Source organism: Sciurus vulgaris, assembly GCF_902686455.1.
Source record: "Sciurus vulgaris genome assembly, chromosome: 11".
NCBI lineage: Eukaryota > Metazoa > Chordata > Mammalia > Rodentia > Sciuridae > Sciurus > Sciurus vulgaris.
The window spans coordinates 56,095,388-56,122,723 of record NC_136472.1 but is presented as its reverse complement, the minus strand read 5'-3'; the positions used below and the strand labels follow the sequence as shown (position 1 = coordinate 56,122,723).

The window sequence follows — 27,336 nt, the reverse complement described above, 5'->3', positions numbered from 1 at the left end:
TAAAAATAAATAAATAAAATAAAGGTATTATGTTCATCTATAACTAAAAAAAAAAAAAAAAAAAAAAAATTTAAAAGAAATACTTCCCAACCCATTCCCTAAGGATATAATAATAATCAAGTTAGTAGCACTAATAAAAATGGACAAATAGATCAATGGAACAGAAGAGAGAATCCAAAAACAAAATTACACATATATGATCAATGAATTTTTTATAAAACTGCCAAGGCAATTTAAGGGGAAGGGACAATTTTTTCAGCCAGTAATACAGGAACAATTGGCTAGCCGTAAGCAAAGACCTCAAACTCTATCTTACCCATGTACAAAAATAACTCAAAATTAATCACAGACCTAAATTAGAAATTAAAACTATGAAACTTCTAAAAGATGAATTGAGAAAAATGTAGTAAACTTGAGTTTTGTATAGTTTTCTTAAATAGAACATAAAAGGCATGAAACACTAGAGGAAAAAAAGGTAGTAAATTCATTTCATCAAGATTTGAAGCATTTAAACAACAAAGTACATTCAGTAAAAGAAAAAGGCAAGCTATGAGGTAGTAGAAAACATTTGTAAAACATATCTACATATTTAGGATATATAAAAACCATTACAACTCAATAAAAATACAACCACAATTTAAAAAAAAAAGAAAAAATTTATGACATTTGAACAAAGTAGATAGATTGTGGCAAATAAGCATATAGTGTTGTTCAATATCATAAATCATTAGGGAAAGAAATTAAAACCACAATGAGATATGGCTTTAAACAATAAGAAGGCTAAAATTGAACACGAAAACTAACAAGCATTGCTAAATATATGGAGCAACTGGAACTCTCAGATATTGCTAGCAAGAATGTAAAATTGTATAGTTACTTTGGAAAAGCTCAGCAGGTCTTACAAAATTAAACATATGCCTATCACCTAATCTGCCCATTCTATTCCTATATATTTAGAGGAAATAAAAGTATATGTCTACACAAAGAAAAAGTTCATAGCAGTCTCATTTGTAATATCCAAAAATCAGAAAGAACCTAAATGGACAAATTGTAGACAATTGTATGGCATAACCATACAATTAAATACTATTTAGCAATTTCAAATAGAAGTGATTGACATGTACATGAGTGAATAATTATGCTGAATAAAAGAAACTAGACAAAGAGGATATAATGTGTGATTCCACTAATATAAAATTCTAGAAAATACAAACTAATCTATAGTCCACATATCAGTGATAGTCTGGGGATGGAATCAGCAAAGGAGCAGGAAGGGAAAATTGAGAGATTTGAAAGGTTCATGAAGAAATTGTTGGAGATAGCGGATACATTCGTTATCTTGGTTGTGGAAATGGCTTCACTGCTGTATAACTATTTTGAAACATATCAGATTGTATGCTTTAAATTAATAGTTTGTTATATGTCAATTATTATTTTTTAAAGTTGTCAAAAATAGTATGCAAGCCTGGTGCCGTGGCTCACAGCTGTAATCCCAGCAGCTTAAGAGACTGAGGCAGGAGGATCTCGAGTTCGAAGCCAGCTTTAGCAACCTAGTGTGGCACTAAGCAACTCAGTGAGATCCTGTCTCTAAAATACAAGAAAGGGCTGGGGATATGGCTCAGCGGTTAACTGCCCCTGAGTTCAATCCCCACTACAAAACAAACAAACAAAAAAGCATGCAGTTGGTAATAGTCTTATTTCACAGGTGAGTAAACTAAGACTCACAGAGGTTATATGATTTTCCTAAGATTACACCTAGTGTACTAGATTCATACAAAAGTTATGAAAGAGTATTATATGATGAGGCAATGACAAAAGGTTTGTGTTGGGTTGCTAAGGCACATTTACTTGAATGGAAGATGGAGATGAAAATTTCTCTAGCTCTCCAAGAAGAAAAAAATAACTAAAGAGTTTCCCAGGGAGGAATCAATAGGCTTTATATGAGTTATCTTTTTGCTCTTTTTTTCTATTTGTGTATATTTTGTCTCCTCTCACAAATAGATTGTAAATGCCTGCAGACTAATTTTTTCGGTTTTAAATTTGACCTCATGTACAGAAGAATCCTGAATTAATATTCTCATAGAGTAAATGAATAAATGAATGAATTAATGTTTTTTTCTGAATGATATGGAAATATGAATGACAAGGATCCTCTACAGTCAGCCTGACTATTCCATCTTCTTGAAAAAGTCTGTTTTTAAACTTCTATTTCAGTAAGTCTTTTCCCAGCCATAGGTGTATTTTCCACTGTCCTGCTTATCTTGAAAAGAACAAGAAAAAGAGAGTCTCTGTTTGGAGCACAATATTTGCTAGAGCTATACATTTTGTGGGCAAGGAGCAGAAAGGCAATATAGGGAGGAAGTCACAACCATTAGTTTATCTGGGAGAGTTTTTGAAGCAGCCAAACTGGAAGCACCTGCTTTATTCTTCACAGTTGTCATACACTAATCTATGTGAAAGCCACCTGATAAAAATTCTGTAACCTGGAGTATTTCCACTTTTCTCACACTCATATGAGCCTTATGCCTCTGCAACCATCAAGGCCCTGACTGTACTCTAACTCCTAGTGTTAATAGTTTTTGTGTTTGTTTTATATATTTGTTATATTATGTGTTCATTTTGTGTACATATTTATGTCATACTTCTAAATACTCAAGGAAATTTTATCTTTTAAGGATGTTCTCATTCTTTTAAAATGCATTTTTCCTCAGTTTTCCATGGAAAGGAAAAGAGTCCTTAATTTTCAGTGAGCATTTAACTAATGACATGGAAAGGAATTTAAGCATGGACAAGAGATATTTAGTATGGTCATTTTCATCTTACCTCTTCAAAAATTAAGTACTGTGATAACAAAACTATCAGAGAGAAAGCAGCAGGAGTTCTTTTGCCTCCTTTCCCTCATACTTCCCACCACATGTAGTCTTACCAGTCTTCCTGATCCCCTGTTTAAACTTTTTACATCTTTCTGACCTTTTGCTATGACTCTCATAAGTTGTTTCTCTAGCTCAAGTCTGCTTCCCCCTCTAGTCAATTCTAGCAACTACTGGCTGAGTTAATTTTTCAAAAGCAAAATTCTTGCCACACATCTGGACTATCTGGTTATGATGGCCCCCTATCATCTACCAAATGCCTTATTAGCAGGCCACAGTGATATGATCACACTGAATTTTCTAACCTATACACATGCTATACCCTAGTCAAACTGAATTGCTCATTGTGTCCTATGACATACTTGCTTGCTTTCATTTGTCTTCCTCATGTTCATTCTTCTGCTATTCCCCTCACTATCAGGATGCTCCTCTCTTCATTCCCAATTCTACTGACAAAAGTCTACCCAATTGTCAAAGAACATCACAAAGTTTGCTTCCTACTTTTCTTCTTAATGGATATAACTTAAATTCTTTGAACCCCCTCAAGTACTATTTTTTACTCTATTAAGGCACTTAGTATATTCTGCACAAGGAATTACATCTCCTCTCCACTGTACATCTCCTCTGCAATAATCAATGCAGCTTAATTGACATCTAATAATCCCTCCTTTGAGACATAGATTGGGTTGGTTAAACACTAAGGACACAAAAAAGAATAAAAGCATTTTTAAAAATATGCCTATATTCTATGTTTCTTGAGGGTAGGGACTACATAGATTTTCATTTGTTTCCAGTGCAGTATCTAATGCTGTACTTTGAATATAGTTTGTACTCAATATACATTCATGCAGTTCAGTTAGTTTTCAAAAGATACTAAACACTCTCCTGAGAAGAAAACTTTTTGCTACCAAAAGAAATATTTTCCTTAACCTGGAAAACAAATAATCATATCTTTAAATAGTTTTTAGAAACCAGGTTGGAAGTTAGATTGACAACTGCTTTATACCATCTAGGAGGAAGACCCTATTGGGGTCAGATCACTCCTTACTGTGATACTAACTTCAAGCAAACAAGGCTGCATCAAATGATGAATTTCTATATGGCTAAAGCTTCAGACTGTAATTTGGTCCAAGTAAAGGTGGTTATTGCTTCACTTCACAGAAATCTGTTCCTTATATATTCCTGGGAGTTTATACAGAACACTGCAAGATTTAAATATGTATCTAGTCAATGTATTTAGGAGACAGCCACTTTCTGTTTGACCAAATCATATCTACAAAGTTTTACTAGGTATGCCTGCAAGACTACATAGCATTGAATAAGACCTTTATGCACTATGAGATTGGACAAAATTTGAACTTATTCTCATCATACATACATTCCCAACCTTTCTGGGAAACAAAACAGAAAGACCCAGTGAGACTTTTTAAAAGGTAACACCATGAACAAAACTGGTCAATAGCAAAAAAGTAGTGAAAAGAAATGAAATTAATGAAAATTAAAATCTTTAAAATCATATCCATTAACAACAAGGAAAAAAATCATGCATCAAAAATGAGGTCATTGCTAAAGGAACAAAAAGCCCCAAAGCCTAGCACTTGCCAGGCTAAGAACTCTGTTGGTTTAGCTCAATTCCTCCCACAGTGAAGACATACCTCTCTAAGGAAAAAACTCAGTAGAGCGGATGCATATTCATCACTCTACCCACTACCAAAATTCAATTTAGGTGCAAAGACCTAAATTAAAAATCAGTCTCAGAGAATGAAAAAGAGAAATACACTATCTTTGTGCAGGAGAAACAGAAACTTAGAAATCCAGAATATGATATCTACAAATCTGTAGAGCACTGTTAGCATAAGATGGTGGTAATATTCCAACAGAATAAGAAAAAGATGAAATAGGTCTTTTTCGTGGCATTCATTCTCACACTAAGATGTAACAGTTCTGAGGCCAAATATTTGAGGTGCTCTGAGACAGGTGTATTGGAAATTTTATCAGATAAATTCATAACTGAAAATATTCTAATGAAACCCTTCTGGGGTTGGAACAAATGGGTTATGAAGTCAAACAGACTGTTTAAATCCTAGCTCTTTTTCGTCCTTAAATTCCTTCCTTCATTCATTTTTTAATTTTTGGTTCATTTATTCTTCCTTTCAACACATATTTAGTGGGAACTTATTACTTGTCAGGCACTATGCAGGGAACTCATAATACAGATTTGACCAAAACAGTCATGGTCTCTGCCCTAATAGAGCTTTTAGCCTCGTGAACAAAATAGATACTAAATTAAAATACAAATATATGATAAATACCAGTCATTTTAAGTGCTATGAGAAATCAGATTTGAGATAAAACAACCAAGGATTGGGAGAGTAAAGCGTCTTCCACATTTGTTGAGGGATTAAAAACAATGTAAAAGTGTCTATGCGTGCAGGTTCTTAACACAAGTACCAGCTATTTTTTGTTAGCTTCTCAGTACCAAGCATAGATCCCTGATTGTCTATTCCTTCCCATTCCTCTTCTGTCACCAGAACTGAAGTGTTAGAGCAATGTTGGGTGCTACTGTGGGAAAATTCCCTCTAGACATTTCAAATTGCTGCACAACTTGCCATTCTATCAGTTTTCTATATAATCAGAACCTTAATCAAGCCACAACCTTCTTATAGGCATCTATGCATTTCATTTCCTGCTTAATATCTTTGAAATAATTTATAAACATTACCCATTTAGTAGCATGGCATATTTATCCCAAATTTTTCTCAAGAAACAACCAACATCCAGTCATGGTGGTGCACACCTATAATCCCAGCAGCTTGGGAGGCTGAGGCAGGAAGATCAAGAGTTCAGAGCAGCCTCAGCAACTTATTGACACCCTTAGCAACTCCACAAAACCCTGTCTCTAATGAAATATTTTTTAAAAGGGCTGGGAATGTGACTTAGTGGTTGAGCACCCTCGTATCAAAAACAAAACAAAAAGCAAAAACAAAACCCAGTACCAAAAAGGAAAGAAAGAAAGAAACAAACAAACAAACAACATCAAGAACTGAGACTAATTCATTCTACATGGAAGAAATGCCAGAGAAACATAACTAAGAATTTCCCTAATGGCTGTAAGTGTATGTTTAAGTAGAATATCTCATTGTAGGAGATTTTTTTCCAAAACCTTTAAAAATCTCCTTTAGACCATAAGTATTGTTCTTCCCTATTCTTAGAAAGCAAAAATTCAATGAGCCTTAAAACTTGATAAATCCTAGTTCAAGTTTAGCAAAACTTCAGAGTTAACAAAGATTATAATTATTTTCCAGTTATCCTATCTTCATCACCTCACTATAACAACTAATCCCAACAGTTCTTCAATTTTCTTTTACTGCACAAAAGGGACTCAAGTATCCTTTATTATAAAAAAAAAAAATGGAATTCTTCAGTTCCTAATCAAAAAGATGATCCTGTATACAATATAAGGAATATGTGTTAGGCATTATCCTCAACTTGGCAAGCAGCATACGGACTGAAAACAAACTATCTCTAAATGAAGGAAAGAAAGTTCAAAAGGGAGAGAAGAAAAAGGGAGGGAGCAAAGGAAGAAGAGAAAAAGGGAAAGAGGAAAGGAAGGGTAATCAGAATGCATTACACCGTTAAGTCACTGTAAGTCACTTTGCAGAAAATTGTTCCAAAGAGCTTTCCAACCCCCAAGACTAAATACATCATACACCATATCAGAAACCTAATTTACCTCATTCTTTGGTCTAATAGATATAAGGATGATTGTTCATAGTTACAGTGAATGAGTACTTCTTAAAGGTCTCTCATATACGACATAACTACAGTGTGCTATATAAATGATTATTTTCATGTATACATATATTAATATTTACCCAGAGAAGCAAAATTATTCTCATTGGTTCTTCCAGGGAAACACATATTTCCTAAAATTCCTACAGTTCTACTTAAATGGCATTGAATTGAAATCAATAAACTTGAAACAAATTAGGTGAAAAAACTGTAGAACCCCTTTTAAATTACTATTGTCTGAGCCAAACACATAACAAATAATTTCACACCTTTAAAAAGAATCTTAACATCCATTTTGTGGTTCTACAAAAATATCCTATTTTGATCATCTCTTATTTCATATATTTTTCTTCCTTTTTCTCTTCTCGATTGTTGCAATGATATTTCATCCATTTGTTCAATCATGTCTTCTCAAAAAGCCCCAAGCCCTCAAAGTTTTCCAATACTCTTTCCTGTTTATACCCATATTTTTCAAGTCTTAATTTCTTAGTTTTTTTTTTTTAATGCTTAGTCTATTTATTATGAATCAGATGCTATGGCAGATGTTCATAATACATTAATAAACACCAGTTAATGCAACTGAGAACTATTCCTCAAATTCACAAGAGGGGTAATAATGCTTTCCCATGAAGGTCAGTAGGTTTACCAAGTGGTTTCCCTTTTATCTAACGAGGGCTTCATGATATAAACTGAAGAAAAGAATAGATACCATGATGTAAAGTGTTTATGCTCTGATGACACTTGAATGCACGTCAACCTGCCTGAGCATCCCTACTGTCTAGGAAGACCCCTTTGGGGCAGGTTTTTCTGTTTCTCTCATTTTATAGACAAGCTCCCTAAGGCTAAGATGAATTAAATGTCTGACCAAATGTTGCTCTGCATTAGCCACCAGGGACTTTAATCTTCATTTTCTCACTTCTAAATTTGTTTTCTTGCCACCCTATCACCCCACCTATATAAAATCCAATTCTGTATTAATTGTAATTCTATATAAATTTGATATCCTGAGTTAGTTCTTCCCTGATCCATTATAACTAAGATCTGCAATATTAAAAGTACAACTAAATTCCAAAATATTACTAAGTTTTCCACCAGATATTTCCTCTAAGCTATCTGTCCTGCAACTGCAAGCCCAGGGCAGTCAAGGGGAATACCTCTAACTAGTCACTGAATCAACATAATCAGTGAGTTCACAAACTACCATTACCAAGACAAATTCCAGAAGGTTTTCATCCCTTAAAGTTGTTAAACGTTCAATGAATGTCCACTTACTGCTATATTGAATATTACATTTTGGGAGATTAATCCCACCTTTAAAACAATCTATTCTGACTGATGATGCTATAATATATAAAATAATAGAAAAATGATATTCACATATGAAATAATATACCTAGATTTATTTTTTGTTTTATTCAGTGAAACTCAGAACACTAATGACAGTAATTAAAACCAGGCGATAGGCTTGATAACAGCCTGTCTTAGCAGTGGCACATGCCTATAATCCCAGTTACTTGAGAGAATAAAGCAGGAGCATTGCAAGTTGAAGGCCAGTCTAGACAGCTTAGTGAGACCTTTTCCCAAGATAAAATAAAAGGGGTTGAGAATACAATTCAGTGATCAAGCACCCTGGACCCCTGATTTCGAACTCCAGTACTACATTAAAAAAAAAAAAAAAATCTGTATTCTGCCTAACAGTTACAGGGATGCAGACTTGGATTTTATTAATGGTATTGTTTAATTATTTACAATATGAGGATCAAATAGGGAAAAACAATAATTAACTTCTAACAGATCTTCTTGTTGCGTTTGTGTTCCAAAGGTATAAAAGAGCCCAGAGGTGAAATAAAAAATTAAAAATCTGCTTTTATTAATGAATTAATTCACTTACATTTATATGAAATTGAGCCAAAAAAAAAAAAGAGAAACAGCTAACCCCAGTACAGTTTGTATCCAAAGAAAACCCCACCCACCTAAACTCTCTAGTAACATGCCAAGTTTTAAGCCCATAAGGTAATGACCATCTTTTCTTTTCTTGTAAACACTTTACCAAGCCCTTAATATGAGCAAATAATAATAATAACAAGCATTACATCATATGCATAAACTATTATAACCAGTTAAATATTAAGGATAATTCTCTTTTGCCAGTCATTCATGGAAAGGGATGTTTTGGAAATTAAACTACTTTACTGTCACTGCTTTGTGTTTTTGAAAACTTCCTGCAAGAAATATGTAAGTAATATACAGAAAAAAAGAAAGGGAGAGAGAGAGAAAGAAGATGGGCAAAATATTTTATCTTAACTGGCAATATTTAACTCACATTTTCACGCTTTGGAACTGGCAAAAATTGGTGAAATGATAATTTTTATACCAAAATTCCAAAATAACATGAAACATGTACTTTGAATAAAACTGTATGCTGAAAGTGACTAGAGATAAGATGCAACAAAATAAACTAGATTTTGTTAATTAGTCAAAAATTTAGAAACCAGTTACTAAAATATTTCTAGTAGTCAATAACTTTATATTTTCTTGAACTATAGGCAGACTATATTTTCCACTTTACATACACTTACATAATCTAGCTGTGCACAGTATATTTGTTGACACTCCTCAGCTACCCAACTCAAATCAAGACTACATTTCCCCTTCTCTGTGTATGCTTAACCCTTTCAATAATGATAAAAGTTATATAAGAATACTAGAAAATGATTAAACCCATCTTCTTGGTTAAAAAGTTCAGAGAGCACCTTTTGGGGAAAATATTCAAATTTATTAGCAACTTTTAGAAAATTACTCTCAAAACCCACATTGTTTCCAGTCTCAAGTTAGGAAGAATTTTTCCCCAACAGGCACTGAATCACTTTAATGTAGACTCTTACTCTGATCTACTCTACCTTCAAATGTAGCAAATAAATTCAGCTTTACTGCAGTACTATTAAAATGTGAAAGAACCATAATAGGATCTTAAAAAGAGCTTTTGGCATTACATTAGTTTACAGAAAACCCTACACTGAACACTAATGCAAAAATTTAATGATAGTTTGCCTAGTTGCCAAAAGAGTTACAAAAAATATTTTGTCATAATATATAAGTTATCTCAAAGGTATCTGAGAATATTGCTGTACAGAATTGAAAATAAGTCTCCAAAGGTCATTGTTCTTGTGTGGTTTTTTCAGTATCAATAAATCATCAATGTACCACCTTTACTTTAAGACTGTTATCTGCTTATAGGCTTGCCTTATGATTAAATAAACATTATAAAGAGATTTTTTTCCTGCTTTTTTAATAAGTCACCTTCCTTGATTGTCATCTAACATGGATCTACCTCACACGAAATTCCACTTTAAGTGAATATGTGATTTTCAAGTTTCCGGTAACAAAATCAATAGCTTTAATTCCCTTTTTCTTTATAAACCCCAACCAAATTTTTTAGAGTTGAAAAGTAAACCAAGATCAAATTTAGACATGTTGTTTGAAATTAGCAAAGATGAAACACTTCAATGCCAGACAAAAGCCCTGATTTTAAGAGTAGGTTTTTGCCTTTCCTGAAATGCCTAGCTCAGGCTGTGTATTTTTATGCCTGCAGATATTGGCATGTTTCACATTTAAGATTATGACACACCAACTTATTTTGAAATTTAAAAAATCTTCCACTGCGCATGTTTCAAGTGCTTCATGACTATCACTGATAATTGGGCAATTAACTTGAAATTACCAAATGTGCTGTGATGGCACAATATGTAGTAAGCAACATGAAAGAATGAAGAACAGGAATTTCATACAGAGAAAAAGAAGTAATAAAGAGTAAAAAGGCCATAATAAACACAGTACTGAATAAATTTTAAGTCCCAGGTCTCAGTGGTTTAATTGTACCAGTAGAATGGTTTAATGAAACAAGTGCTGAATATTACAAACTTTTTAGAGTTTGTTCTTGTCATACAAAATGGAACCTTCTCTCTCACTGGTCTTGTGTAATATTCAGGGATTGGTTAAAAGTAAGTGAGAGAGTTTCATTAGACGACAAGCACAAAACTATTAGGTTAAAATTTCAGAGAGGCAGATTCTTAAGAAACAGGAGCTTGCCAAAGGGGAATAAAGGGAAAGGAAGGGGGATGGGAATAGGAATGACAGTAGAATGAATTGTACATAACTTTCCTATGCTTATGTATGAATACATGACTCATGTAACTCCACATCATGTGCAACCACAAGAATGGGAAGTTATACTCCATGTATAATATGTCAAAATACAATCTACCACCATGTATATAAAAAAATAATAATAATAAAACAAATGAAACAGGATCTTTCAAAAATAGTTGTAAGGTCTTACTTTAAATATGAAACAGACAAAGCAATAAACCTAGGGCTAATGAGGACCTCAAGAAGGCAAGCTATTGTAAACATATTTACCAACTAAAATTTAAGATGCTTGACTTTGCATCTACTGGCAAAACTCTTCAGTGTTAATCTCATCCAAGTCTCTAATACTGGGCTTTTCTGGCTAAAACTATTGTGTAATGGTAAGAGTAGCTTTTTTGTGCTTAAATATAGCCAGTGAAGCAAATTCCATAAACCCAAATCCTACCTTATTGCAGTGGCAGGCCATTTGAACAGTTTGTAAGAAAAAACCAACAATTTAGAAACTCAGAGAGGAAAAAGAGATTCAAAACTACAGCAAATAAAGGACACTATTAAAAACATTTTTTTTCTCAAAATTCCATCAATATTACTCCAAAACACCACTAGGAGATTAAAAATAGGCCAGGCTGTCCTTTCAGGTGTAAATTAGAAACAGAAACTAGAGAGAGCATAAAGAACAAGTATCTAAGGGCACTAGTATATAAAACTTAAAAGCTTAAAATGTAATAGATATCCACATTCAGATTAGCAAATTCCTTTCAATTAAAGTAGATTTCTGCCCACGGTTCACAAATGTATAGTGGCTGTGTGTATTAATGTAGATACTTCAAATGTCAGTATATCTCTAATTAACATGAGCACACAACTGTAAAACTGAAAAGGTACAATTTTAAATTCCTTACATTCCCAGCATTAATGCTTTCATGGGGCAGCTCCCGTTGTCATGGAAAATGGCATTCAAGCCCTATTTGTGGATTTTCACAGCTCATCTTTTTTATTTACCTGCTCTATGTCAAGATTAGCTTGGAATAATATTTTTTAAAGATAATGCACTTAGAGCTACTTGTCCTTAAAATCACAGATGTTCTCACTGAGGGAGCTTTGGTCTGGGCTCTGCTCAGTCTGAAACTGATTTCTTTCCATTTTAAAATACCACAAAGACATGAATTCATGATTTTCTTTGTTTGTTTCCTAAATATCTATGCAATTCAAAAAAATTCAGCTGAAGCTATAACGTGTGGCAGTTTTGGAATAGAAGTATAAGAAAATGTCAGGGAGAACCAAATGCCTCAGGAAAAATGAAGAAATGAAGTAGTAATAGAAGGCTCTCTGCAATGTCTTCTCTGACTTACTCTACCCTAACTTTTCAAAATTATTTATTCAGTAACCATGTACAGTTTGAAACAGTGATTGAAAAACCTCAGAAACTCTCTCAGAGAAGACAGCATGGAAAGATCACTGAATTTATACCTTGAATTCAAGTTCAAGTCCTCTACTCTGCAAAAATAAGGATAATTCCTACTCATATCACAGAGTTTTTAATGTCTGCAAAATCAGGAGTCCTACCAACTTAAGATACTGTTATTACTGCTTCAAGCCTGGGATTAAACAATTATCACTTTTTGTACCAGACAGTAAAGAACTAGTGAGAGGCCCAAGGAAAAAGGTTGCTAATAGAAACCATGAACTGAGACAGAACTTTATAAAAGGGAATTCATTGATCAAATTACTAATGTGGCTAGAGTAACCTGGAAAATCCGGGTACCTAATGAACCACCTTTGTTGTTGTTTTGTTTTATTTAACCAATTGTTTATTGCCCTAGTAAAATTGAAAAGTCGGAGTTACATAATTATTTTTTCATTAGAGTTAAAAAATTAAATGTGAGTTACTCACATGCAAAATAAGGCCTTCTTACACAATGCCTACTTTGGGAAAAGAGACAGGTGCTTAATTTCTTAAAAACACTGGAAATATTATAGTTTTTGAAGAGATAAGTCATTTTCCTTTACAGTGTTTTCCTCTTTTGACCTGGGTAGTAGATGTGACTAGGTAAGATTCCAATCGGTTCTCACACTCTTGATGTGACCTATTCATTATGGATGTGCAAAACAATATCCCACTTTCCTTATCTCATAAACCAGCTTCTGATACCTTACTAAGAAATCTCCCCATGACCATGAGGTATAACTTTCTGCCTTAGATCATGTAGCAAATATGCAGTTGCAAGACATGGAAATTAAAATTCATAAAAGCAGCTCATTTACTTGTTCTTAAGCCTAACTAGATTAATATTTCTTTTGTTTGAGCTGCTTTATCATCCAGTGTAAGTGAAGAACAGTTTCCATAATAATTGAAAGAAACAGAAACTCAAAAATTCTTAATGCCATGTTAGTTTCATCTCACTTATCTTAGTCATAGTATCCTGCCCCATCTCTTTAATAAGAAGGTTCTGCAGTTGAGAGATCAGTCAGGAGATGGTCCTAACAAAGCTTGAGATTGCTAACCCAAGGAACAGCAAAGTTCATACTCTACTCTAGTATATGGAAATCTTCAAAACAAGAAAATAATTATTTTAGGCCTGTTTGACTACCATGACTTCTGCCTCAGGAATCAAAGTCTAACTAAAAGTTTTTGTTTTTAAAGTTAAACTCCAAAAATAACACGAAAACTGTATCAACAGTGCCCCCTCTAATTTTAACCTCTCCATTTGTTAAATCACAAGAAAATTTTCAACTAATTGGTTCTCCTCCATTTAAAGCTAGCCTATATGTGTCTTTGGTGCAGGGAAAGAAGTGAAGAATTTAGGATACAAAATCTTTAGGTGATGAGAATTGTAAATTATATATTAAGGAAGTTCTCCTTGGTTGATGTGACAGTAATTGTACTTGTCACTTTAAAAATTTTAATCATCCTAAAATTTTACTAGAATGAGAATGACTTCAAAGATAAGAAAGAAAAGAGAAAGGAAGTAAAAAAGAGAACAAAGCAATTAAGATAAGATTTGGACAGCTCAAAATTATTTCCCTTCATTCAGATTTCTAATAGGATAAACTCAGCTCCTTAGAATCCTGTCTTCATTAAGAGCCCTTAAAAAGATACATTACATTTCTTTCTCCATCTTCTTTTCCTCCTAATCCTCACCATTGTACTTTGCACAAATTAAAAGTTTATAGTTAACCCAAATGAACCACGCAGTTTATAAAATTTCATTTTAAGCAAGAATTAAGTCTTCAAATAATAAAATGTAAATCAATGCAGTTTCATAAAAATAACTATTCTTAAAGCATTAAAAATATACAAAATTTATTAAAATATTTTAAACAGGCCCATCTACTTTTTAAAAAGTTGATCCAAAATGCATGAACCAATCAATACTACCACTAAAGGAAAGGTAAAACTGATTTTAAACAAATTTTCACTGCTTTCTAGGTAAATACTGAATCACGTAAACTCCAACTTAAAAGATTACTTTTTTCAGATACTTCCCTGAAAGTATATTCAGTAAACTAACAAAGAAAAAGTTTTCTGTTTTTGCTGTTATGAAATGTAAAAGAGCCCCTTAAATGCCAATAGTTTACAACAATGCACAGATATGAATATGTTTTAGCTCAAGCTACTTAACTGTGGGTCTTCTGGGTTTGTGTGTGTGTGTGTGTGTGTGTGTGTGTGTGTGCGCGCGCGCGCGCGCTTGCTGGGGATTGAACCCAGGGCCTGTGTTCCATTGTGCTGTATCCCCAGCCCCAGAAAGTCATTTTTAAATCTGTTTATATAATCTCAACTACTTCTATACAATAAATATATATTGATTAAAGTGCTTTAACAGATCTTTAAAGTTCATGTCTTTTTTGTTTCTTAAATTTACCTTCTTTCCTGAGAAAAGTTACCTTTGTTTACCAAATTACCATTTAAAATATAATGGTGTTTGGGGGATGGGAGAAAAGACAGGAATACCACCATTTTGATGTATATTACACATTCACCAAATGAGTGTTTGGGTCCTTAGTACATAATCTCCTCATGTGCTGACAGCACTTAGAATTCCATACCATCTCACATCTTTTCTCTGAGCACAAGCACACAATACTTTTCAAGTCCAGATAACCAGAACATGTAAGAAGTTATCAGGGTAAATTACTCATGTGCATATAGACTAGCATCTTTAAGGTAACTCATTCCTCCAATTGAGTCTCATTCCAAGAAAGTAAGATGTTTATTCTTTAGTCTCTTTATAATGGGCCCTGCATTGTGTTTTTTCACTGGAAGTCACAACAGTCCTTTTCATCAGCTGATACATTTTTTTCTATAGTCCTCTTATAAAAAAAAAGTAATAACACAATAATACAAATAACACTTTGTGACAAGTATCAAAAAACTAATAAAAATTCACACACAAAGGATTTGTTTATATACTGTAACTGTTTCACTACATAATGAGTACAGTAATAAATAAATCAATACTTACAATTATGCACAAAAATCAGCCCCAGCACCCAGAAATCACTGGTAAATTGCCTTTGAATTCATGAAAGTGACCTGGAAAATTAGACACAAAATGAAATCAAAAAGGACAAGTAAACTGCATTTATACACTTTATTAAATAAGTATACATTCTGGCAATAAATCATACAATTTTTAATACAGGCAGTTGTCCTCATCTACTCTAACAACTTTTTCAAAGATGATAATGCCAAAAGGAACAATAATTTCATTATCCTACATCTAAGAATACTTCCATCCATTATGGCTTTTTTAAAAAAAAGTCAGTAAAAAAGTAGATGTTTAAAAATATAACTAGGTTTTTAAAAAAAGGAGATTTTTAAAGGAGAGAGTAAGACAAGTTACTTTTGAAAAACAAGTTAATTTATCTCAGCAAGTTAAAATGAATTAGTTTCATAGAGAATATCTTGAATGTGTTTAACTGGAATACCTTATAGGTAGAATGGGAAAAAAAGGAAGCAGTTTTTGTTGTGTCTGAGGTGCGGAGCCCATTATTTATAGCTCAGCTATACAAAATGCATCCTATATAAGCCACAATTCAATTCGAAATTCTTTTGCTTGCATACACTTTAGTTTTGGCTGAAGGAGTAACAGATGCAATTCAAACACATGGAGCTAGCCTTATAAAAAAGTTTAACTAGCACAATGAGTCACTTTATGCCTCTAAATATCTATGATTCCCTCTCTCCACAACCCCTGTGCATTAGAAGGTAATTCAGTAGTTTATTTTTATTGTTTGGTCTAAATACAGCACATTTTTAGTTCCATGAAAACAAAGAAACTTTGTTACAGAGGCTGTATTCCTTCCAGAATGTGAGGATGGCTATGAGTAGAGTTCAAATGAAAATAATAATGGAACTTGAGTTCCTAATTTAGGTCAGAAACTTTCCTAGGCTCTAGGGATTGGTTTGATTGAATCTGTGTTTTCAAAATATAGCCAGTAAATATCTAAGTTAGTTAGAGCTAACTAGGTTTAAATAAAATTCATCCTGGGCAAAAAAAAATGTATCTTGATCAATATTTGTAGGAACAACTATGCCCAACTTTGCAATTATAGTACAAATGGCCTTAATAGATTAAGTACTGGCATCTGAAATTAAGCTGGGATATGAAACAAAGATCTAATTCAGACCTTCCCCAGTCCCTAAAATATGCTTTTACTAAGTGACCAAGATAATTTATTTTATTTTCCATTAACAATTGATAGATAATAAGGCCTGGACATTTGGACAGCTTTAAGTATCAGCAGTTAATTCCATTAGGTTTCTTCCCTTGACTTTTTTTTTTTTTTTGGTAGAAAATGGTACCCCCCAGACCTTCTCCACTCCAGTTTCACCAGTTTCCAGCAATTCTGTAAGGCCTATTTCCACATGTACAGGAAATATAATAGAGTCTAGCCAAGGAAAGATAGTTCTATCATTAATTTTTGTTACTATACCCTTTTCTTCATAACTTTCTGAGGTTTGGGAATCCAGGAGAATAATTCTATCTGGGACACCATACAACCCTACCTGGACATACTATGTAAACTATACAAAGTTAGTAAAGAATATAATGGCTAACATAGATCTAATTTTTTCAACCACTGGACTCTTCAGGAGTTAAGACCTATAATTCTGAAAATATTTTTGACCTTGGAGCAATTCAGATTCCAGACATCATATCAGTGCAAATGACAGTCTAATGTATACCAAAACAAAGTCAATATATTTCATATGTATATCAATGCAATCCAACTATAGAATTTAAAGCAACTCTGAATTATATTATCAACTGATGACTGGCACATTAGAACAAACAATTAAAAGAGAATAAATGCCTAAGGTCACAGAGCTCATTATTATAAAGGAAAAATTACCTTAATGCATACTTCCTCAAACTGAAAACTTAGACATAAACACTATTTTGTGACAGAGAGAGTTAAGAATTAGTACACACAAAACTTAAGTCACTTTTTTAAGAAGAGTTTATCCTAAAGAAGACATTTCCAAAAATAAAAGTGGTCACTTTGTCCTGAGGGCAGCACAAAAGTGAGAAGATACAGAAAGAAATGCCAGAGCATATCACCATATGTTCTGGAAAATTACAATCTGTTTAGTAAAAGGGAACAACCAATCACCCACAGATTTGTTCCAATCCTCTATTTGTTCATTCATTCAATCAGCAAATAGTGATCATGGGTTAGGAATTGCACTGAACTAGAAGAACACAGTAAGTTTAAGTTTAAAAAAAAGATCTCTTCCACTCAAGAATTTCAATGACCCAACATGTGCTATAGACTTTTATATCTAATCATCAGTGGTGACAGGCTCAACACTATTAAGTTGTTAAATCTTTTATACATCCTTAATTTACTAAATTTTAAAAATTGCATTGCTACAAACACTTGAACATAAAAATGCATAATCTATTAAAGAAATGTACAATATAAATGTTAAGTAACATTAAAATATTATCAAAATATTAACATCTCTCAAAAATCAAAGAAATGTAATAAAACATTTTACCTACAATATCAGCAAAATATTTCATTAAAAAATGGATGTGGGCTAGGGATATAGCTCAGCTGGTAGATTGCTTGCCTTGCATGCACAAGGCTCTGGGTTCAATCCCCAGCACCAAAAAAAAAAATGGATGTAAGGGTATGGAAAAATAAGAGCTTTCATGTATCAGAGATGGGATTGTAAACAGTGTACAACATTTGTGTGTGTATGTGTGCATACTTGTGTGTGTGTGATGCTAGGAGTCAAACCCAGTGCCTTATGCATATTAGGTAAGCGCGCTACCACTGAGCTGCATCTTCAGACCTTATTTTATTTTGTGACAGGGGTCTCATAATCTTGCCCAGGCTGGCCTTGACTTTAGACTCCTCCTGCCTCAGCCTCCCAAATAGCTGGGATTACAGGTATATGTTATGATGCCCAGCCACACACAACTTTTTTGGAAATTTAACAAAGGAACTAATTACAAAAATGTTAAAAGATATACCACATATAATATATACGTCAAAAATTGAAAACAACCCGATAGGTAAGTAAATTACAGCACATAAACATAACACTACTTTGCAACTATTTAAAAAAATCACAATATGAATCTATATTGACATAAAAAGATGGTCAAACTATATTTCTGAATTAAAAAATACAACATGAACAGTAAGAATCAATTTATAGAAAATCAAATACATGTGTATATATGCAGATATCAAAAAGCATAATTGCATAAAAATGTTAATATTGGATAGTGAGTTCCAAGTTTATTTTTACTTCCTTATTTATTGGTTAGCATTATTTAGTCTTTCTATATGAATCGTGTCTAGCATCCCAAAAGAATCAAGCTATTCCTAAAATTTAGTATACCATTCATACATTCAAAAGAAATCAGATCTAGGGCAGCTTAATATTAGTCTGGGAGCAAGAGCCAAATAATAACATTAGTTGTTTTTTTTTTAATCCTCAGATTTACAGGGTAACTTCAAACGAGTATCTAGAAATCAAATTTAAAAATCATAAACATTTTCACAAAAGCACGTAAAACTCTACCAAAAAAGAGCTAAGAGATCAAAGGTAAACAGCAAATAAAACATTGCCACCTCCTCCCTATAATTAGACTTTAAAAGCTTTCAAGCTAAATTATTAATCCTGCTTAAAACTGTCTCTAAGTTACACCCATCTCTTCTTTATTATTATTTGCTTTATTTCTCTCCCCTTTTCTTTTATTGTTTGCTTTAGCAAGAAGGTTTAAGGATTAGATGAGAGGTTTCATTAAATGACCTTCTAACCCTGATAGCCAATGATTCTAAGGTACTATTTAAAGTACTAATGTGCTTCTAAAACCGTATGTAGCTAAACTTTGTCCACATTTCCTTAAATTATACCCTTGTATGTTTAAAACTCATCAAGAATTAAATAACTCTTTAATGTATTGGTTCACTAACTTAATAGTAACATTAAGCCACTGAGTTAAAATAACAAACCACTGAGTTAAAATAATTGCCTTCAAAGCATTTATTTTTTCAACTAACTTTTGGGGGAAATTTCAATGCCTGGTCTTTTCATCAAAATTAAAATTAAGGGCATTAAAAATTATCCTGTATGCACAGTCAAATGAATTTTCCTGGAAATGTGATTTTGCATGAAAAGTATTGCTATGTCCCCCTTTCCCTCACACACAAAAAAGGAACCTCTTTATTACTATTATCACTTTTTTCTTTATACCTTTAGAAGGCTAAACATTTACCATGTGTCTTCAACTCCATAATGCTTAGCTTTACTTTTGTCCTGAGTAATGATATAAATAATGCAGAATTTAGATAGACTATAAAAAATAAAATGTGAAATGTAGATTTCAAAAGAATTGATACTAAGCTAATGCCAAAATTTTTTAAAATACAATTTCTAAAAACTAAGGACACCACAATAGTGAATAGAAAATAAGCATTTACTTATTGGTATTTGTACCCCTAAGGCAAAAGAGTTATTTCCAAGGTCAAGGAAGACAATTTAAGATGCTACCTGGTTCAACACTTTATTTTCCTGGAATAACTTATTTTTCTCAAAGAAACAGCAATTTCTTCTAATCTTAAAGATCTCCAAAGATAGTTATTAATGAAGTCAACTCATAGTAGCCTATTCATGTATTCTATGCTGGTCAATTTACATCTTCAATAATATTTCAATATTGATGAAAAAATTTTAGAAAAGGTGAACAACGAATTTTGAGTAGATTTGCTAAGAAACTTTATGGAAATCATGTTACATTAGAAAGATTGCATGTTCTAAAGTTGGTAGTACAACCAACTTTAGACATCAGCTAGTCCAGTGGCTCTCAAACTCTTTGATCTCTGGACTATTTCACATTCTTATAAAATGTATTATGAGTCCCAAAGACAATAGATTAGACAAAAGGGAATGAAGTGAAAGGAGGGGGATAGGAATAGGAAAGACAGTGGAATGAATCTGACATAACTTTCCTATGTACAAATATGAAGACATCACAGTGAATCTCAACATTGTGTACATCCATAAGACTGAGATCCTAATTAGAATAAGAGATACTCCATGTTTGTATAAATATGTCAAAATAGACTCTACTGTCATGTATAACTAAAAAGAATAAATTTTAATAAGTCCCAAAGAGCTAGTGTTATATTTATCAATGTTTATTATATTAAAAACTAAAACTGAAAATTTTTATTAATTCATTGAAAATAAACTTACTACATATTTTGTTAAATATAAGCCTATTTTCAAAATTAGAAGACTCGAAATGTTTGACATTTTTGCAAAACTCTTAAGTGCCTGGGTTTTTTTCATAATAGCTACATTCTCATGGATGCCATTGCATTTGACCTGTTGCAATACTTTGGTTTGGTAGAGTATTTGGCAGGTACCAATTTTCACACAGGTATGTAGTTGGAAAGAGGTAGTGTTTTAATAGCCTTTTCAGATTACAGTAGCTATTCTTCTTTAATGCTACATCAAAATTTGTCAAGTAGTCATTCCTGAAAGGTTAATTGTTAATGTAGCATGTGAAAACTAAATATCAATTTTTTTTTGTTATTTTGTTTTTTAAATATCCTCTAGCCTTTAAATGCGTCTTTTAGCCATGCATGACTTTTAACATCACACCTTGGTTCATTTGGGGGAAAAGAAAAAACTGGTTCACCGAGTTATGCAGATCTTTAAAATGTTGGCACATGTATTTTTTTAAAATTTTTAATCACATTTTTTTACTATTACCACAGCCTCACCAGAAAAGATTTTAAGTACACAGGAAAATGTCAAGTTCATAGTGGTGAATACAAGTTTTCCAAACCATTACTCCTTCCTTGAAAGCTTGAATTTTATTGACAAAAAAAAGTCAGCTGCTTTTCTTAAAATGAGCAGGCTCACTTTATTCATTTTTTAAACTGTCTGCCATAACCATGGTGTTAGCCATTCTTTCAAGTAAAAACTGCACAATACTAACCTAACTTAGTTTATTTCAACTCAAGTGATTTTCCTGAAGATACCCATGATACTACATATACAGCATAGTGCTTTATACATACTTCCTATTTAGAGCATGAAAAATGTACTCAAGAATTCATAAAATTAATACATTTCACTGCTTCATCTATAACATTAAGCAAAGTTGGTTTTTGTTCATTTTTCCCATGAGTAATAAGGATAAAGAATTCAATGAGTCCTAATATACATTGACGTCAGTATCTTGATTTATGCTAAGGAACCAACAGTTTTACCTACAATTGCATTGCATCTTTAGTGCAGTTGTTAATACAGTAAAAAAGGCAAATAGTAATTTGCATTATGACAAAAATAATTTTGACTTTGAAGACCCTTTGAAAGGGTCTCAGGGGTCCCCAGGGTCCATGAACTACATTAGAAAACTGATCATCTACTCTATTGCTCCATTTTTCAACTGAGGAAACTAACTAGCTTAATATTTTCAAGCCAAGAGGTAACAAAATCTACAAGAGCTGGTGTAATATAGTAATAACTGGTTGAAAGTTAGTTTCTATTTCCTCTTTCCAAAAGAACAATACTAGTGGGTAGACATTACAAGGGGTAGATTTTAGTTCAGTCCAAGATAAATCTTTAAAAGCAATGGAATAAGTTTGTTCACAAAGTAGTTATCAAAAGTAAGTTAGATATCTCTTTGTCAAGAAAATTGTAAAAAGAATCCTCACACCGAGTTGCAAGTTGAAACTTGCACCAAACATTAGCTGATTATAAATTCACTTAGAAAGCTTTCATAAAATTCAAATTTGTGATCCTCACTCCAGACCTTCTAAACCATAATCTCTTTGAGTGGACCAGGAGTCTCCATTTTTTAAAAGCTCTCCAGGTGACTTACAGCTGGCCTGGCTTTACACTGATGTGCAGGAACTGCTATACCACTTCTCTTCTGAAGTCACTACCACTCTACTATCTACGATTGTTTATTTTATCCAAACTCACTAGGAAGTATACCCTTATACTTTATGTAACATATTTTAAGCCTACTTTAATAGATTATAAATAGTCAGGGGCAAGGTATTTCTAGATCAGTAGAAAAGCAACTAATGTTGCATTCCCTAGGCCCACCACTTCACCTCTGCCAACATGTGTGACTGGATTACAAATCAGAAATATGCTTGCCTAAGTTTGACATCTTTTTACAACTGCCAATACTTTATTGTCCTCCTGAAGTAACAAATCAAGAGCAGTTCTCTGTGAACAAGGATAGTCAGCATAAAAATAGTGTCTACATGAAAAATGAATAGGACTATTTAGAAAGCACATCTTTTGCTTTTGAAAGGCATTGTACAAAGGCATCTTATCACTATGAACCAAGATCAAAACACACACCACAAACTTAAAAAACTATTTAGAGAATCACCATGTGAGTTACTCCCCAAAACTCTGGGATTTTAAGGTCCTAAATACAGAAAAATTCCATATACTTCAAAAATACAACATAAAGCAGCAAGGCCACTTGACTAGGATCAAATAAAAAGGGCAACCTAGATGCCCTTCAATTGATGAATGGATAAAGAAACTGTGGTATATATATACAATTGAATATTACTCAGCCATAAAGAATAATAAAATTATGGCATTTGCAGACAAATGGATGAAATTGGAGAATATCATGCTAAGTGAGATAAGCCAATCTCAAAAAACCAAAGGATGAATGATCTCGCTGATAAGTGGATGATGATACATAATGGGGGGCGGGAGGGAGGCAAAAATGGAGGAAGGAGGGACTATATAGAGGGAAAAGAAGGGTGGGAGGGAAGGAAAAAATAACAATGAATCAAACACCATTACCCTATGTAAATGTAAGATTACACAAATGGTATGCCTCTACTTCATGTACAAACAGAGAAACAAGATGTACCTCATTTGTTTACAATAAAAATATAAATAAATAAATAAATAAATAAATAAGAAGCAAAAAAATGGCAATGTATCAAAAATCATTTTGGAGTGTACTTATGATTTTTTACTCAATAAGCTTGTACTTTGGGGTGGAGTATACTGGGGCTTTAACTAAGGGACAATCTACCACTGAGCTATATCCCCAGATTCCCCCAAAACACACACACTTTTTTTCTTTTTTTTTTTTTTTTTTTTTTTTTAGACAGGATCTCACTGAGTTGCTTAGGGCCTAACTATATTGCTGAGGCTGGCCTTGAACTTGTGATCATCCTGTTTTAGCCTCTGAGTCACTGGGATTATAGGCATGTATACCAAGGTACCTGGCAAGCTTGTATTCTTTTATCCTTTCTTCATGTCTCTTGCTTTTCTTAACAAAATATACTTCTTTGAAATAACACCCATTACTGTGTTTTTTAGTATCTCTTTTTTTCTTGTATCCTGATTCAGGCACATGTGATACCTCTTAACAACAAAAGGGAGTCTTACGTGAGCAGGATGGGAGAGAAAAGTGATTATCAAAACATAATCTTCAGACAACCATTATCAAAACCACCTAGGGTGCTTATTAAAATTAAAACTTTTCAAAGATTATTAGGCTCCACCCAGATTCACTGATTGGGAATCCGTTTTTAAGCATAGTAATTCCCAACATGCTAAACTTCAAGAACTTCTGAGCTAAAAGGCTCAAAATGTAAATAGACTCAAAAAGAAAACATTAGTGGAAAAATGAAAATTTCATAACTATAAAATGTTTTATCTTGCTGAAAGGATTTTCAATGATTTTGGAGTTCTTGTTTTAAAGATAAAATATTTTCTTAAATGTAAGATAGTATTAGAAACTAGCCATAAAATTTAGCTTAAAGATATGTCTTATGCTTTTTTTTTTTCTTTTTTAATTTGAGATAAAGACACCAGCTATTCTCCAGAAATTCAATTAACATTTCTGAGAGTCCACAGGATGCATGGCATGAATAGGGATCTCTGGGGATACAGAACAATAAAGCACAATCCCAGATTCCCAGCAACTGACAATTTGAATTCATTGTAAGATAAATATTGTAGTTAGAACAGTCTCACATTGCAGTGTGTTATCATCCTCAAAAAAGGGAAAGATACCTCTCTCTGCTCAGTTTTTTCTCCCTGAATTCTGTTCACAAACAGGAATAGAATGGCAGAACATTTAAAAACCAATCATTTAACAAAATCTTGCAAATACTGATTTTTAATTCATGCATCTTTTTTTATCAGTCTACAGCTTATTATAGAGTAAACTGATAGAAACAAATGAGACAGGTCTGTGATTCATACTTACTCTAGGTAGTTAAACAAAGATAAATTTAAAGACATCTAACAAGGGTCAATTTTGATAGTAATGTTAAGAAACTTCTTGCCACTCTCAGTGCCACTCCCTCTTAACCACAAATAATGACTTTGGTAATGGAGCTCTGTAATTTAAAGTATCAGGCAAATAATACCAACTAACTTAGATGAGTTGACATCGCCTGTTGTACAAATATGTACTCAGATAATTATAAAAATAACAGCTGCATTATTAACTGGATACAGACTGGAACAACTTATGTGAATGCAGAAAGGCAACATGGCCTGAACTTGCAATATAGCATATATGTGGCACTTTATATTTTTTAAACATTTCTCAATTCATGGTAGAAATTTAAAAGAAGAGCAATCCTAAAAAAAGAGAAAATAAAGATTTTGTAACTATGGGCTAATTAACTAAGAGCCCTAAATCCTGGAGTATATCAGTTACTCATCATTTACCAAATGCTTGCTCTGTACCAGGCACTGTTTTAAGATCTGGAAAAGCAAACATGGATGAAGTGGAATTGGTGATTTCAAAGAGTTCATAGCCTAGTAGAGACCAATAATTACAGCTTTGCATAAAATGTTAGGTGAAGAAAGAATATAAAATTATATAATATCATTTTCTAAAATAATAAATATATACTTTAAATGGGGATATTATTACTCTCCTCCCCAGGTCTTTGTGAGGATTAGAGATATAAAATGCTTCCTAAATGGGGTATGCCTTCTACAAAGGCATTTTCTTTTTGCTTTTTTTCTGAGGCAGCCGAAATTTGTCAAAGTCACAACTTAAACAGATGACATAGTGGCTGATATGGTCATCCATTTTTTTTTAAAGAAGAATTTCTTAACAGTAGCAAGACCTTAAAACTATGTCCTGGGCAATGCTATCATATTATCATGTTCAACAACCAAACACTACAGACCAACTAGGAACTTATCTAGATACTATGTTAGTCCTTAAGAGCTCTGATTATATCTTTTGCTCACTCTCAAAAATACTGAAACAATGAGAATCATAGGTGAGATCTTGCTAAAACTTTTACTATATGTTCCTCATAACAATTTGAAGATTTCACTTTAAAATTCAGAAAAGACTTGGCCTAGTCTCTCTCAGAGATTGCCTCACTTTCTAAGTGAAAAATATCAGAGGTAACGGAATGAGATGTACCCAAATTTACAGTCAAGGAAACAGAAACATAACTCACTAAGAACCATGTGACAAGTTGGTGACACAACTTTCATTATAAGTCAAAGTTTCCAATTACTAAGCTTATGTCTGTTCCAAGAGGAAAATAAATGTTTCCAGTTATTCCATCTGTAAAATGGGATCTTCAGCATTCAGTTTTCTCACAAAATATCAGTTTCACTACTTCACTCTTGCAATTACTTGCTTGACCAAAGATAACTTTGTAAAATGGGAGCAGATTAAAATGCCTGGATTCCAAAATACATTTGTCCAGTGCCAGCACCTTCCCATCTCTCCAAACCCCAAACGAAATACAAATTCCTTATTTTCCTGTCCTGGGAATTTTCCTAATTTCACTTTCTTTTACTGACTTCCTCCACCCCTAAGAGATCTGATGAAACTGTGTGTGTGTGTGTGTGTGTGTGTGTGTGTGTGTGTGTGTGTGTGCATTCATGCAGAGATACACAGGAAAAATACCCTGCTACACACCACATAATTCTCAGTTCCAAACATTACTGTGCTAATGCCAGCACTGGGACAAAAACCACTGCCCTTTTAAAAGTGAAGAGATGGAGGAAATAATATTAAGATCTCCAACAAATCAATAAGAAAACATTAGCAACAGAGATAAATGGAATATTTACAAATGAGAAAAGAGAAAAAGAAGCTAAAAATATATTCAATATCACAATTAACCTTAAAATGTTAATACATCTCAATACAAGATAACATTTTAGAAAAATTTAAAGTATTGTTAATAAGTAAGCCTCGAGGAGGAGGAGGCTAAGGAGGAGTAAGAGGAAAAACAAGACTACATGACAGTGTAATACAGCCCAAACTTTCTAGGGGACAATTTGACAAATCTTCCATTTCTGAGATCACCGATGGCAAAATCTCACACAATATGGGAAGAGCGTAAATAAAAAGCAAAAGATTCTCATTCTAACATATCCAGATGTTAAACATCCATGTTCTTTGATACAAAAGTTCTATCTTATCCTAAGGAAATTCTTGGACAAGTAGGTAATGACATGTATAAAAATGTTTATTGATATGTTGTTGATAATAAGTGCCTGAAAACCATCAAAGGTCCATCAATATCAGAATAAGATTCAATCAGAAAATAAAGATAATGCAGTCATCAAAATTGTGACATGTATTCATCCATATTTATCAACAAGAAAAATATCCATAATTACTGGGGGGGAGCTAAGGAAACAAATGTGTGGTCTGTTCTGTTAACATAATATAAGTTATCATATGAGTACATATGCATATGAAAATTAAAAGGATATTCAGCAAAACATTACTGAATGCTGAGAGCATAGAGTATTGAGAAAAAGGACAAAAGGTTATATTGAGTGTTGAAATTATAAGGGTCTTTGTATTCTCTTTCTATTCCTCTCCATATTATCTGAGAATTTTACATGCATTGGCATTCATTTCTTACAGTCAAAGGAAAAAGATGTTTTACTTTAAAATAATTAAAAGTTGGGTAAAGATTAAGATTCAAACGAAAAATGAGTTTTAAATCAAATCATAACCTCAAAAATGACACTGAAAAAGGTAAACTGGTAGGTTGA

The 27,336-nt window shown here is 32.9% G+C and overlaps 1 protein-coding gene across 40 annotated transcripts in view; it reads right to left on the bottom strand.

Annotated features, from left to right (window-relative positions):
• The window catches only part of SOX6 (SRY-box transcription factor 6), a 551,842-nt gene that overhangs the window by 446,089 nt on the left and 78,417 nt on the right, over positions 1–27,336 (bottom strand). For all 40 annotated transcript variants that reach the window (XM_079103752.1, XM_079103737.1, XM_079103729.1 and 37 more), the window contains one exon: positions 15,275–15,345. The gene's annotated coding sequence lies outside the window, so the exon portion shown is untranslated. The remainder of the gene's footprint in view (positions 1–15,274; positions 15,346–27,336) is intronic.